This window comes from Peromyscus leucopus, chromosome 1 (genome assembly GCF_004664715.2).
Source record: "Peromyscus leucopus breed LL Stock chromosome 1, UCI_PerLeu_2.1, whole genome shotgun sequence".
NCBI classification, from domain to species: Eukaryota; Metazoa; Chordata; class Mammalia; order Rodentia; family Cricetidae; genus Peromyscus; species Peromyscus leucopus.
Window position 1 is genome coordinate 137,266,799 of NC_051063.1, and position 5,753 is coordinate 137,272,551.

A 5,753-nucleotide genomic window follows, 5' to 3' on the forward strand; every position below is an offset into this window, starting at 1 on the left:
GAAGGCCTTGTGCCAACCACTGGACAAGTGGGAGGTCTTGGGCTAGCTTCATTTGCAAAGACCTTGCTGTAGGGGTCCAGCTCCCACCTTTTGAAGGGTTCTTAGAGGGAGGAGAGAAGAATGAGAAAATATTAGATAGAGAGCCCTAGATGATGAGAAAAGACAGAAACACAGGATAGCTTCAGGAGGGCTTGGATCAATACCCAACAGTCCCATCCTTTATTGAAAAGGACTTTTTATAATATGCCAAGGGGAGAGGCAAAATACCTCCTCCTTGCAAAATCAAAACACACTGTACAGCCAAGTGTAGACCCTGCCAAACACCTGGTAAACACCCCCTGGCCAAATCATCTCCTTATGCAGTCCTGCTGGGTAAAGCAAGCTCAGATCCTCTGACCGTGAGTAAGTTCTTACTAGGAAACCTCTGTGGGTCTCCACACATTGCCCTGTCACCCCTCAGCCTGTCTCTTCAGTTACACTATAGTTCACTTTGACCACAAGTTCCCACTGGGGGCTAAAGGATGTCAAAGCATTACCACAATGTGCAAAGAGTGATGACGAAGATGTCCATGGTCACACTACATAAACCATGACACACAGAGCCAGAAATCAGAGGCAAGGCACATACCAGGAGGCTGAGCCAGGCAAGGGCTGTGGCAGGGTCCCTGAATTTGGCCAAAGCATCACAGGGTAACAAGAATGGCTCACAACTGTAACTCACTCTCCAAGCACCAAGCATTGCTGGTGGGGCTTTGCATATCCTATAATTCAGCTGTGTTTCTCCATCTTTGAGGCAGAATCTCAACTGTAGCCCAGGCTGGCCTAGAACTGTCAATCCTCTGATTCTCCTGCCTCAGCTTCCTAAGTGCTGGGATTACAGGCCTGGGCCACCACACCCATCCCCGGGTATGTATTCACTTACTCAATTCTCATCACAGCCACTGTTGACTTCCAAGTTGTATTCGTAAGGTTCACAGAGCTAACCTGCCTTTTCTGGGGACACACAGCTTGTCGGGAGCCCTCTGGTACCCGTGTACAAATACTGCACAGTCACATCCACATGCTGCAGTGGGAAGGGTACCAAAAAGCCTGGCAAGGTGGTCTGTCGGGTGAGGGGAACCACTGTGCCAGCCTGCTGTGCCAGCTGTTACACGCTGACCCGGGGATGCCTCCTCCTCTGCTTGAGTTTTCTTTCTCTTAAACAGAGCAGGCCACTCAGCTCTGCTTAGCTGAGCACCTAGCAGCCAGAAAAGTAAAGACTGATAATGAACCCCTAGATGAAGGCAACAACTCACCCCCTGCCTCTCCCCTGAGCCCCTTGGAAAGAGGCTCATAACTCTGGTTCACCCTAGCACCCCTGTGGAGCCTCAGTTTCCAGATCTTGGAAATGGGCCCCTGGTCTGTAGAACTCCATGACACTCTGCACAGGCTAGCATGGGCTCCCAGCAAGCTTTAGATGCAGAAGAGTCCATGGGGATGAAACTCGGGGGGTGGACTTGTCACCTGCCTCAGCCTCCAGGAATCCACCCTTGGGGAGTGCCCGTGGCTTGTGAATGCTCTAACAGAGCTGGGACAACAGTGGGAGCTGGCTGCTGGAAGTCCCAGTAGACTGGTGCTGAGAGCAAGTGGTGGCAGAGGGTGTGGGGGGGGAAGGGAGGGGCAGGTCTACTGACTGGCAGCCCTGTTCTTTCCCAGACCTGCTAACAGGGTCCCTGGCACGGACCTGCCTTCAAGACTGTGGGCACTTGCTCCTTCCTAATCTAGACGGAGAGAAGGAGATGGGTCATTGTGACTGGCTGGAGACCTGCACAGGGGCACTGCCCTAGTCTACAGCCACCAGGCTAGGGTACCTGACTGCCACAGGCAGCCCCCATTCTCTCCAGTGGGACAAGGAACAGACTTCCCTACATGGCACCCTGGCCCTCTCTAGCCAGCTGGGGAACCATGTGTACTCCTCAGGGACATAGTTTGATTTTTATTGATGCTTTGGTGCTGAGGAGGGAACTATGCACTCAGGCATGCTAGGCTGTCTTCCATCTCCCCACTGGGTGATGGGGGAAATGTGGAGTCACTCCCCAGTGGGGGGGGGAGGCGGAGGAAATGTGCTATAAAAAGCCAAATACCAGGGCTGGAGAGATAGCTCGGAGGTTAAGAGCACCGACTATTCTCCCAGAGGTCCTGAGTTCAATTCCCAGCACCCACATGGTGGCTCACAACCATCTGTAATGAGATCTGGCGCCCTCTTCTGTGTACATAATAAATAATAAACCTTAAAAAAAAAAAAAGCCAAATACCAGCACATACCACCTAGTAACAGTACTGCCAATGAACCTGGGATTGATCCACCTACCTGGAGCTTGAGTTCAAGGTGTCTGGGAGCTTTTTCCCTGAAGAAACCAAGGCAGAACCCAGCTAGGTGGACCTCACTCCCGGTTGCAAGGCATTCCTTGGCACAAGACCTGGGACCCTTACCCCAACACTCCTGGCTCCAGGGACAGTGCCTTGACTCTGATGGCGGCTGAGGCTGAAGTAAGGGAGGGCTGACCCTGCTGGTCTTGGTGAAGTCCATGTCAAAAAACAAATCTGGAGGCTAGGTGTAGGGCTGTGTAGTCCACATAACATAAAACGAACCTGGAGGCTAGGTGCAGGGCTGTGTAGACTGAGCCTGAGTCTCTCCGTGCACTAAAGCCCACCCAGGGATGATCATGAATGACTCAAGCTCTTGACAGCCTCATACATTAATGACCTAGCTGCCCTTTAGTTGGTTTTGCTTCCAGGTTTTTTGAGACAAGGTTTCACACTGTAGTCCATGCTGGCCTGGAACTCATCCTGCAGCCCCGACTGGCCTTGAATTCACCAAATCCTCAACCTTCAGACAACTGTTTTATTGCTGTTTCAGACAGGGTCTCAAGTAGGCCAGTCACCCTAAACTCCTGTGTAGCTGAGGATGACTTTGATCTCCTGACTCCCCTGCCGTGACCTCTGGAGTGCTGGGATTACAGGCGTGAACACTGTGTCAGCTGTCTATCCAGGGCTGGGGATCAATCCCAGGCCTCTGTGTGTTCGAGGCTAGCACTGTACTAACTTATGGTTTGAATGAAAAATGCACCCATGGGTTCTTACCTGAGCTCTTGGTCCTCAGTTGGTGCTGCTGTTTTGGGAGGTTATGGTGAGGTGCACCCTGCTGAGTGACGTACTGTACCTGGAAGAGGGCCTTGAGAGTTTACAGCTGCACCTCACTAATGTGGTGATAAACTGTGTACCCTAATAAACTTGCCTGAGGATCAGAGGACAGAGCCAGCCACTAGATTAGACATAGAGGCCAGGCAGTGGTGGCACACACCTTTAATCCCAGCACTGAGATCTCATGCCTTTGCTTGGGAAGCACACATGCCTTTAATCCCAGGAAGTAATATGGGAGGGCAGAGAAAGGTAAATAAAGCTTGAGGAAACAGGAACTCACCCTCTTTAGGCTGAGGATTTCGTAGAGGTAAGAACTAGGTAGCTGGCTGTTCTGCTTCTCTGATCTTTCAGCTTTCACCCTGATATCTGGCCTTGGGTTTTCTATTAATAAGACCATCTAAGATTCAAACAACATACTAACAATGTACTGTTTTGTCAGGCAGTGGTGGTGGAGTACACCCTTAATTCCAGCACTCAGGAGGCAGAGGCAGGTGGATCTCTGTTCAAGGCCAGCCTAGTCTCAGTTCCAGGGCAGTGAGGGCTACACAGAGAACCCCTGTCTTGTAAAATAAACAAAAACAAAACAAAAAAACAATTGACTGTTTCATGTTCTGTTAAAGACGTGAGCTCTCGGCTTTCTGTTCCTGCTACCACGCCTGTTGATGCCAAGCCCCACAAAGGCCTCCCTGAAATCCAACTGCTTTTCTTTCTTCCTTTATTTTTTTTTCTTTCCGTCCTTCCTTCTTTGCTTCTGTTTTTGGGAGACTCTGTGTAGCTCTAGCTATCCTGGAACTAGCTCTGTAGACCAGGCTGGCCTCAAACTCACAGAGGCCTCAGCCTCCAGAGTGCTGGTATTAAAGGCAGAGGGCCACCACCACTCAGCTGCCCAGTTGCTTCATAAACAGACCTTTCTTCTCCAGTTCACACAGCCCTGACACAGAGCAGGAGGCAGTATGTGCAAATGGACAACACAGTGGTCCTCTTGGGATGTGCTAACACTAAGAAGGGACGGCCAGCTAACCCAGCCTCAACCTGGACATTCTCCCAGGATGCTGACCCTCCGGGATGGCCGGAACTCTTCCCTGTTAGGCAGGACTCTCCGTTGGTGGTGCTGGGGACTCTTTCCCAGGAGAACTGGCCCCACGCTGATGCACTGGCAGGGCTCCTTCCTTCCGGAAGCCCCATTCCAGAGTCAGGCTGGCCCCAAAGCCGTGTACCACCCCAGGTACAGAGCCCCTCACCTCCTTCACAAGTAGCCCACAGAGGCCCCACGGCAGCATGGAAGGGCCCATCACTGCAACAGGGGTGGTCCAGGAGCCGGCTGTGCACTCACAGATCTAGAGCATAGCCTCAGCCCTCGACCCAGCGGCCACACACTGTCCATCATGTGCTATGGGCAACCATGTGAGCCCCCTGGGTCGTTTAGCCTGAACCTGGTTCCCCACCAGCGGGAAGAAGTCAAGGACACAGCCCTTGTGGGGTTCCTGGGATGGTAAAGGACTTTAGCTTGGGTACTGTCCAACCTCTCTGGAGGCCGTATTAGGTGGGGCTAAGTCCAATTCACAACTGTAAATGAGGAACGGTGTAAGTCTGAGGTCTTTTTGGTCTCCACAGAGTTTCAGGAAAGTCAGGGCTACACAGACACACAAGACACACACACACACACACACACACACACACACAGAGTTGCAGGAGCTGGCACAGCTTGCTGGACCAGGAAGTCTAAAAGGTAACGAGGAATCTGGAAGGAAGGAAAGGACCTGACTTCTCACCACTATGGCCTGTATTTACAGCTGTCAAAACTGGAGACCTGCATGAAGACACTGGGGGGCTGGGGTAGGAGACCATCTTTGCTCTTGGATGCCTTAAAAACGTGTATGAGGGTTTGCCTACATGTATGTGTACCATGTGTTCCTGGTGATCACAAGTTCCTGCTGGATCCCCAGGAACTGGAGTTACTGATGGTTGGGAGCCACTATGTGGGTGCTGAGAACCAAACCCAGGTCCTCTGCAAACGCAACACAATGCTCTTGACCTCTGAGCCACCTCCCAGGAGGACCTAGTTTTGAGAGGCTCCTGGTTCACACAGTGGAATGATGACTCCAGTCGGAGCAAGGGGACAGTGTCTCACTTGCTGTGTGACGTCCTTCCCACTAGGAGTCTGCATGCTGCTGAATGCCACTGAAGGTGAGAGCCACGAAGGGGTGCCGAGGCTAGACCGCCTCATGCAGCCGCATCTAACCAGCACACACTCCTGGGTTTACAGTTCACAGTAGAGGAAGGAGAGCAGCCCATAGGGCATTAATGTAAGCTCTGAGGACCCTCACCTGCCCTTGGGGTGGTGCTGTGACCCAACAGTCTCTGGCTGACTTAACCATGATCACTTTCACAGCACTGATGTGGCTTTCACAAAATTGTGCCCCTGGGCCCATGGTGCACAAAGCAGGCCTACTGAATGGAACTGGTTGTTGTAACACAGAGGATTAAGGGGGAAAAGCCCTTACAGAAAGTTAGGGCAGCAGGTACAGACAGGCAGACTCTGGATCAGGAACTCACAAAGCCACAGCAGG

At 51.9% G+C, this 5,753-nt stretch overlaps 1 pseudogene; it reads left to right on the plus strand.

Annotated features, from left to right (window-relative positions):
• Positions 1 to 5,753, plus strand: part of LOC114699883 — a 96,032-nt pseudogene that overhangs the window by 88,823 nt on the left and 1,456 nt on the right.